Raw genomic sequence first — 10550 nt, forward strand, 5'->3', positions numbered from 1 at the left:
TTATGTCTTTCAATAACAGTTTCATGATTTTCTTCATATAAGTCCTATATTTTGTTATCTTTATTGTTAAGTATTTTATGGATATTGTTGCTATATCAAACATAGAACTTTTCTTCCATTTCCACTTTTAGATGCTTTCTGCCAGGACAGAGAAAAACTCTTGATTTTTATATCTTTTTCTTGTATACAAATGACTTACTAAATTCTCATTATTTTTAATAGTTCATTTGATTTCACATTGATCTAGTTGTTCTCTGACCCCGAAGTGCTTTAACAGAAAAAAAAATAAAATAAAATAATCCACAGGATTTCTTCTCTAAGTATTTACTTCACCTAGCAATGTATCCCTTACCACATTCCTTTTTTTTTTCCTTAATGCCCTAAAACTCGCTGCAAACATGCTTGTTTTTGTCTAAGTTCTACTCAAGAGAGAAGGAAGGACCCTGCAGGAATGCCATCCACAGGAGACTGTCTCAATGTAAAAGTCTCTGGATGTCCACCAGATCTGGAAATCATCTAATACAGTGCAGCATGAGGCAGTGGAAATATCAAATGCAAATCGCATCACAGTTAGGGGAAAGTGCTACACATCAAAACTAAGGGTTGATGTATAATTGAAAAAGATTAGTAACAAAGTTAGAAGGTAGAAGGTGTAGGAAGAGGTTAGGATGGGAACAAGAAATAAGTCAAGGGAAGTTTCTTCAGTCCCATGATCCTCGCAAGGATGCCCAAGGCCTTTTATCCATCCCTGGTTATGGTGTTGGAAACCTGTACAAAACCAAAGATCCAAGCACTCTCTGAAGCACAGTGCATATTTTTGAAAAGGAAAGTGGCTTTATGTAGACACTTTCAGAAGAGCATGCCCAAATTAGTAAATGCCTGTTTTTTTAGCACTCTTTGCTTAATCTAGACACCTTCTTTATAATGTTCCTGGATGCTAAGTCTGTATTTTTTGGTAGTTCTTTTCCTCTCCGGCTTTTAAAGCAAAGTGAAAAGAAAAAATGTTGTTATTGTCTTTTTTATGTACTAATATACCAGCACTTGGTTTTATGAAATTTAATGATAGCATTTGAGTCTATAAAATAGATCACCTTCTGAATTTAAAATAAATTGTATTTTACATGGAAGAAAGGTTCACCAAGAGCACATATATTTTTTCAAATCCATTTGTTCTTCATGTTAGCAATGTTAAAAGAGGCATTTCCAGCTAGCCCATACCTGTTCTAATGTCATGAGTGACAGGCTTTTACCTTAGAGAAAATATCTTTATTTGTCATCGTCTAAGTCAATATTGTTGCAAAGGACATTTGATCAGGCTGATGAAACACTGGACTCCTTCAGCTTTGAAAAATGGAAGCAAATGAAATACTCTGATATCATTTTTCATGGGGCCAAGAAAAGAAATTCTGCAAACAGAACAGCTGTATTCTCTTTATGCTCTGACAAAGAACACACAAAAGGAACAACAGTCATTGCTTTCACTAGAAATTTAGGCTTAAGCCTGTGGTAGTCTGACTTTACTTCCCATCCCCCATCCTCCCAGGACTTTTCTCTAAAGATAGCCATGCATGCCTCTTTTCATCGTCATACGTGTACACATAGACATTGCCGCCAAAGGCCAGGGTCTCTGTGGAATTGCTCTACACTTCCCTTATTGTTCTCCTACCCCTCACTTATCAACCCAGCTATTGGGAGAGAGTGTTTTCTGTTCTGTTCATCCCACCGTTGGACTGCTCCACAGGTGAGTGACTTTCAAACTTTTCTGAGAGGGGCCCAGCCTACACCTATGTGTGCCCTGACATCCACCACCGTCGGGCATGGTTCTCTGCACACAGGAGCTGCTCAGTTAATTTTTGCTTTCCTCCTCATTACCTACCGCCAACTCAAAGTCTGATTTGTTTTTTTTTTTTTTGAGACGGAGTCTTCTCTGTCGCCCGCGCTGGAGTGCAGTGGCCGGATCTCAGCTCACTGCAAGCTCCGCCTCCCACGTTTACGCCATTCTCCTGCCTCAGCCTCCCGAGTAGCTGGGACTACAGGCGCCCGCCGCCTCGCCCGGCTAGTTTTTTGTATTTTTTAGTAGAGACGGGGTTTCACTGTGTTAGCCAGGATGGTCTCGATCTCCTGACCTCGTGATCCGCCCGTCTCGGCCTCCCAAAGTGCTGGGATTACAGGCTTGAGCCACCGCGCCCGGCCCCTGATTTGTTTATAACCTGTGCTGAGCCACTTAAAATGCCCCAGGAAGAAAATGCTATTCACAGCACTGACCTACCCAAATTTTTATTCCAGCGAGTCACATCACCCTTAGGATATGAAACCCAGGGTGTGCTGCTTTTCAGGGTCCCTCAGCTTCAGTGCAACTGGGGCACACACAGTCAAGATTCCATCTGTCCTGGGCAGCTTTCCTGAGCCTTGGGCAGACCAGCTCACCATGAATCTGAGGCATCTGTTGTCCCTTACCGCCTATCTATAAGGAATAAACCTGCTTTGTGTAACTTGTGCATGAATGCTGTGTCTCACCAGACAACTGCAAGTGATAGAAACTGGGACAGCCCAAGGTGTAGTTGGTGAGATATTTAGAGTCCTCCCATAGGATTGATACCAGTGCACCGTGAACCTGATCCAGAGGGGTTCAAGCATTGGATATGAGTTTAGACAGTGTTCGAAAGTGTTCCTTTGACCCTTAGATTCTGTAATTCTTGGGTAGAAAACAATACTTCTACTAAAACAAAAATTTTAACATCTCTATTTTTCCCTGCATTTCTTCCTATCTGGGCAACATCTGTTGTACCCCCTGAAAAATAACCCAACTTCTCAAATGTCTGTGTCCTTGTTGAGTACATTAAACTCTCCCTTAATGCCCACCCTTTGGAAAAACATGCATTATATTTAAACCCTGAGTACACTACTTGGCAGAAACACATACTGCAATATTTTCAATATGAGGCCTGTTTATGGCATTGCTTCTCTGAGGACAAGTTACCAGATCAGTGACAATTACTATTCCTCATCTCACCTCAGGGTCTCTGACAAAGGAGCACAGAGCAGGAAGCAATTACAAGAAGCAGGCAGAATGTCAGTAAAGAGGCATACTGAGGCACCTTACAGAATCATCAAGGAGAAGGATTAAGGAAAATCATCCAAAGTAATTATCCCAAAGACCAGTGGGGACAGGGTAAATCTCCTACAAGCTCTTAAGATGCATCCTAATGTCACTGAAACCAGGAAGACTAAAGAAATGTTTGCCTGAATGATTTGGTAGAATAAAGAACACAATTCAGAAAATCTGCAATTAAATGTGCACCTGCAAGTATGCCCTACCTGTGGTGCTCTTATCTTCCTCTCTAATTTGTAGTCTCTCCCTCTCTTCCTCGGTGTATATGTATTTGAATATATGTCCAAATGTATGTTTATGTGTGCATATGCACTTTAAAATTTTTTAAATTATGAAATGTATGTGAATAAACTGCCTAATAAATAAACCTTATTTCAGAGTATGGTTCTCATTCAATTAGATATATAGTAAATAGATTTTATTGATTATCCAATCCTAAGGCAAATTTTAAAGTTAGCCAACTACATAGCAGTCATATCATTTGATTTTTATTGGTTTTTCCAAACCATCGAGGTATAAGAATCAGATAATTTTCCAGCAACAAAAACTATAACTTAGAGTTTGAGGTAGTTATTTAATCTGAAAGTTGGTGTTATTTCTGCATCCATTAGGATTCTGATGAGACCTTCAACTTGAAGGCATTTGACAAAAGTATAGAAATTCTTTGTCTTAAGAGTTTGCCTTCAAAGGAGAAATTAGGAAGAAAAAGTGTTAAAAGTGGAGTGATGCTTCATATGGCTTTAGCTGCTAAACATATTCCCATTTTGAAATCTAGGGCTCATTTTCAAGTTTGTGTTCTGAAACTAATTCCATCATGGAGGTTCCTTTGAGCACAACGGAATGTTTGAGATCAGAAGATTCCTAAAAAGACATCATCAAAAAATATGTAAGACTATGGCATTTTTAAATAAAATCAAAAGATTTTTACCTAAGAGACTGAGGAGGGACCATTCACATTTAGGAAGTACACGTAGTTGTTTGCTCCTATCTCTTAATTCCACAACTATGCAGTATTTTAGAGACTTTTAGAAAGTTGGTCCTTGCTCTTGTAGCTAAGACTGCTAACAATCAAGGCCTGAAGGCTCAGTAACCCCTAACCAATTTCTTAACCAATCCTTGACATATTCCTCTGTTTACCATATCTGGTGGGTCTTGGAATTAATTTATATTCCTAGATGCTAAAATAATTTTTAGGTTCACATGAAAACTCTCAGTTAAAGCAACCACTTACAGACTGTGGCACTGAATGAGTTCACAGAACAAAACGTGTTTAGGAACTTTTAGATAAACTCACTTGTCATACTCATTGATAAATAAGGAGTAAAACTTTCAAAATGGTTGGACCTTAGTCTGGGAAGACCATTATGTGACTTTCTCTGCATATTCTGCTGTCACCACTGGTGATATGGTTTGGATTTTTGTCCCCTCCAAATCTCATGTTGAAATGTGATTCCCAGTGTTGGAGGTCAGGCCTAGTGGCAGACGTTTGGGTCACAAGGACAGATTCCTCATGAATGGTTTGGTGCCCTCCTCATGGTAATGAGTGAGTTCAAACTATGAGTTCATCCAAGATCTGGTTGCTTAAAAAAAGTGTGGCACTTTCCCACCCCACTTCCACTTTCACCAAATGACATGCCTGCTCCCCCTTCACCTTCCACCATGATTGTAAGTTTCCTGAGGCCTCCCCAGAAGCAGATGGCAGCATTATGCTTCCTTCACAGCCTGTGGAACTATGAGCCAGTTAAACATCTTTTCTTTGTAAATTACCCAGCCTCAGATATTTTCCTACGGTGATACAAAAATAGACCAATACAGAAAATTGGTACCAAGGAGTGGAGTATTGCTATAAAAATAAAATCAGCTTCCGAACTGCGTAACAGGCAGAGACTGAAAGAGTTTGGAGGGCTCAGAAGAAGACAGGGAGATAAAGGACAGTTTGAACTGCTTAGAGACTGGTTAAATGGTTTTGGCCAAAATACTGAGAGAGATATTGACAGTAAAGTCCAGACTGGCAAGGTCTCAGATGAAAATGAAGAAGTTTTTGGGAACTAGAGTAAAATTCATCTGTGTTACACCCTAGCAAAGAGCTTGGCTGCATTATGACTATGTGCTGGGAATTTGTGAATGGTTGGACTTAAGATCGATGACTTAGGGTCATCCTATGCTCAGATGCAGGAGCAAAGAAATGACATAAAGTTGGAACTTATATTTAAAAGGGAATATGAGCATAAAAGTGTGGAAAATTTGCAGTGGACTGTGAAGCAACTACTTGCTAAAGAGATTAACATGACTAAAAGGGAGCCAATGCTAAAATCCAAGACTATGGGAAAATGGCCTCAAAGGCATCTCAGAAGTTTTTGAGGCAGTTTCTCCCATCAAAAGTCTAAAAGTCTAGGAGAAAAAATAATTTTGTGTGCCAGGTCCAGGACACCACTGCCCTGCACGACCTCAGGATGTTGCTCCCCACATTCAGGCCTCTCCAGCTCAACTGAGGCTCAAAGGGCTCCAGCTACAGCTCAGGTGGCTGATCAGGAAAGCACAAGCCACCATAATCCTTTGTGGCTTCCATCTGGCACTAAATCCATGGACACACAGAATATAAGAGTAAAGGAGACTTGGCAGTTCCCACCTAGGTTTCAGAGGATGTATGGTAAATCCTGGGTGCCCAGCAGAAGCCTACTACAGGGGTGGAGCCCCCACAGAGAAACTCTACTAGAGCAGTGTCAAGGGCAAATGTGCAGCTGAAGCCCCCAGAGTACCCACTAGGGCACTGTCTAGTGAAGTTATGGGAAGAGGGCTGCCACCCTCCAGACCTGAGAATGGTAAATCCACTGGCAGCTTGCACTCTGAGACTGAAAAAGCCACAGGCACCCTACTCCAACTGGAGAAAGCAGCCACAGGGGCTGCATCCTGCAAAGCCACATGGGCAGAGCTACCCAAGACCTTGGGAGCTCATTCCTTGCACCAGTGTACCCTGGATATGGGACATGAAACCAAAGGAGATTATTTTGGAGCATAAGATTTAATAATTGCCCTTCTGGGTTTCAGACTTCTGTGGGGCCTATTGTCCCTTTTTCTGGCTGATTTTTCCCTTTTGAAATGGGAATGTTTACCCAATGCATATACAACCATTGTATTTTGAAAGAAAATAACTTGTTTTTGATTTTACAGGATCATAGGTGGAAGAAACTTGACTTGAATTTGAGATGAGACTTTAGACTTTCAGACTTTTGAGTTGGGGCTGAGATAAGTTAAGACTTTGGGGGACTATTGAGAAGGGATGATTGTATTTTCAATATGAGAAGAATATGAGATTTGGGGGGCCAGAGTTAGGATAATGGAAGTATATGATTTTCATGTTTGTCCCCACTAAATCTCATGTTGCAATGTAATACCCAATGTTAGAGGTGGGGTCTGGTGGGAGGTGTTTTGGTTATGGGAGCAGATATCTTCTGAATTACAAGGAGGGTTGGTGCCCTCCTTGTGACAGTGAGTTCTCACTCTGAGTTCACACGAGATAGAGTTGTTTAAAAGAGTGTGGAACTGTCTCCTTCTCTGTCACTTCCACTTTCACCATGTGACACATCTGTTCCCCCTTTGCCTTGCACTGTGATTATAAGCTTCCTGAGGCCCTCATCAGAAGTAGTTACTGGCACCATGCTTCTTGTACAGCCTGCAGAACCATGAGCCAATTAAACCTATTTTCTTTATAAATTACTTAGTCTCAGGTATTTCTTTATAGCAATGCAAGAACAGGCTAAAACACCTGGATTATTCCACCCACTGCACAGTCATTTATAGATCATCTGCCTATGGATTTCCCATGTTGTAGAATCCCCACAGGAAAATTAAAACAGCCCAAACTGGATTCTCTCCATCCTTCAGAAGTTCCTGGGTGCTTTGTACTCAATCCAAACAGGTGTATTCTGATGAAGCAAGTTTATTTTCATATTAGGCTGAGGGAAACACAATTAGAAAGCAAAACATGCAGAAAAGAAAATCATGGTGCCCACCAAAGTCAAGAAAAAAATTAAATTGAAATTGTCAGTTCTCCTAATTCTAGGGGCATCTAAATTTACCTTCCCAGGTCAGCAACTCCCCTTTGTTCAGACAAGACAGGGTCACAATTACTCTTACGTGAGCCCTGCAGCATTGCTCCTCAGCAATTTTTTAAGAATCAGCTGGCCTCTCTGGAGAAGTAGTCTCTGTAAAAAGCCAGAAGTTTGTCATAAGTGTTAGGGTCATTTCTTCCAACAGCCTCACTATATGTCCTGAGTGAGTTTCTCACTTCACAGATCATTTTTATCCCCATAATTCTGCAGCTAGGTGAATGGCAGCCTCCCAGGAAGGTATTAATATACTGTTAGTCTGTTGCACTGTGCACAGCTTGAAACACAACTAATAAATTTCCTGTAAATTTTTCTCATCCCCTTTAAGCCTTAACTTTCTCAGGATGTGTGTGGTGCTACTGAGCTGTCAAAGAAGCTGTCCATGGAAAGCCTCTCATTTTTCTTTTAGTGTAAATTCTTAAAAAGTCACAAAGCAAAACAAATTACCCCTATAAAAATTATAACGGCCAACAGGAAAATTCACGACAGCCCTCCTCCAGGAACACAGCTGCCACAATTCATGCTCACCCACATCCATTAACCACTCATCTCCCCTGCACCTAGTGAGGCACAGGCTCTGGGGAGTGGGCTTTAGGACCTTGAAGAGCAGCATGCCCTCTCCACCAGTTTCTCTACCTACCCCAGATCACTTCTGACCTCACCATGCCACTGAAACTGCTCTCACCAAGGGTCATCAATGATAAGATAGAGGTTGTATAATTCAATGGGCAACTTTCAACCATTTTTTTTCCTGACCTTTCAGGAGAATGTAGTACTCTCAATGACTCCCTTCTATGAGAAAAAGACTCTTGCTGTTGGGTTCTAAAATGTCTCCCACTTTATCTAGTTTTTATCTGCCTCCTCCTTTACTGTTTCTACTCCTCCAGTCTTTCAAACTGTTGGCCCTTCTCTTTCCTAAGCCCTTTACCCTCCTTATTTAACACCTTCCTCTAGGCAGATTCACCCTACCTCATAGATTCAATTACTATCCACATATCAATAACTCTCATGTATTTTTCTTCACCCAGATATCTCTGTTTAAAATCTTTATATCCGGAGGTTCCAAGATAGCTGAATAGGAACAGCTCCAGTCTGCAGTTCTGAGCATGACCGACACAGAAGACTGGTGATTTCTGCATTTCCAACTGAGGTACTGGGTTCATATCACTGGGGCTTGTAAGACAGTGGGTGCAGCCCACAGAGCAGGGCAGAGCTCCTCTCACCTGGGAAGTGCAAGGGGTTGGGGAATTCCCTATCCTAGCAAAGGGAAGCCATGATAGAAGGTACCTGGAAAATTGGGACACTGCCACCCTAATACTGTGCTTTTCCAATGGCCTCACCAAATGGCACACCAGGAGATTATATCCCACGCCTGGCTCAGAGGGTCCCACACCCACGGAGCCTCGCTCACTGCTAGCAGAGCACTCTGAGATCGAACTGCAAAGCAGCAGCAAGACTGGGGGAGGGGTGTCTGCCATTGCTGAAGCTTGAGTAGGTAAACAAATCTGTTGGGAATCTAGAACTGGGTGGAGCCCACCACAGCTCAAAGAAGCCTGCCTGCCACAGTAGACTCCACCTCTGGGGGCAGGGCATAGCTGAACAAAAGGCAGCAGAAACTTCTGCACTTAAACATCCCCATCTGACAGCTTTGAAGAGAGTAGTGGTTCTCCCAGCAAGAAGTTTGAGATCTGAGAACAGGCAGACTGCCTCCTCAAGTGGGTCCCTGACCCCTGAGTAGCCGAACTGGGAGACACCTCCCAGTAGGAGCCAACTAACACCTCATACAGCCTAGTGCCCCTCTGAGACAAAGCTTCCAGAGGAAGGATCAGGCAGCAACATTGGCCGTTCTGCAATATTTGCTGTTCTGGAGCCTCCGCTGGTGATACCCCAGCAAACAGAGTCTGGAGTGGACCTCCAGCAAGCTCCAACAGACCTGCAACTAAGAATCCTGACTGTTAGAAGGAAAACTAACAAACAGAAAGAACATAATTGTCAGATTCACCAAAGTTGAAATGAAGGAAAAAATGTTAAGGGCATTCAGAGAGAAAGATCGGGTTACCCACAACAGGAAGCCCTTCAGACTAACAGCAGATCTTTCAGCAGGAATTCTACAAGCCAGAAGAGAGTGAGGGCCAATATTCCACATTCTTAAAGAAAAGAATTTTCAACCCAGAATTTCATATCCATCCAAACTAAGCTTCATAAGTGAAAGAGAAATAAAATCTTTTACAGACAAGCAAATGCTGAGAGATTTTGTCACCACCAGGCCTACCTCACAAGAGATCCTGAAGGAAGCACTAAACATGGAAAGGAACAACCAATACCAGCCACTTCAAAACATGCCAAATTGTAAAGATGATCGATGCTAGGAAGAAACTGCATCAACTAACGAACAAAACAACCAGCTAACATCATAATGACAGGATCAAATTCACACATAGCAATATTAACCTTAAATGGAAATGGGCTAAATGCTCCAATTAAAAGACACAGACTGGCAAATTGGATAAAGAGTCAAGACCCATCAGTGTGTTGTATTCAGGAGACCCATCTCACATGCATAGGCTCAAAATAAAGGGATGGAGGAAGATCTACCAAGTAAATGGGAAACAAAAAATAATAAAACAGATTTTAAACCAACAAAGACCAAAAGAGACAAAGAGGGCATTACATAATGGTAAAGGGATCAATGCAACAAGAAGAGCTAACTATCCTAAATATATATGCACCCAATACAGGAGCACCTAGATTTATAAAGCAAGTCCTTAGAGACCTACAAAGAGACTTAGACTCCCACACAATAGTAATGGGAGATTATAACACCTCACTGTCAACATTAGACAGTTCAACAAGACAGAAAGTTAACAAGGATATCCAGGAATTGAACTTAGCTCTGCACCAAGCAGACCTAATACACATCTACAGAACTCTTCACCCCAAATCAACAGAATATACATTCTTCTCAAAACCACATCATGTTTATTCCACAATTGACCACATGGTTGGAAGTAAAGCACTCCTCAGCAAAAGTAAAAGAACAGAAATCATAACAAACTGCCTTTCAGACAACAGTGCAATCAAACTAGAACTCAGGATTAAGAAACTCAATCAAAACCACTCAACTACATGGAAACTAAACTACATGGAAACTAAACAACCTGCTCCTGAATGACTACTGGGTACATAACAAAATGAAGGCAGAAATAAAGATGTTCTTTGAAACCAATGAAAACAAAGAAACAATGTACCAGAATCTCTGGGACACATTTAAAGCAGTGTGTAGAGGGAAATTTATAGCACTAAATGCCCACAAGAGAAAGCAGGAAAGA

The sequence above is a fragment of the Colobus angolensis genome, unplaced genomic scaffold (assembly GCF_000951035.1).
Source record: "Colobus angolensis palliatus isolate OR3802 unplaced genomic scaffold, Cang.pa_1.0 Scaffold70, whole genome shotgun sequence".
Classification (NCBI taxonomy): domain Eukaryota; kingdom Metazoa; phylum Chordata; class Mammalia; order Primates; family Cercopithecidae; genus Colobus; species Colobus angolensis.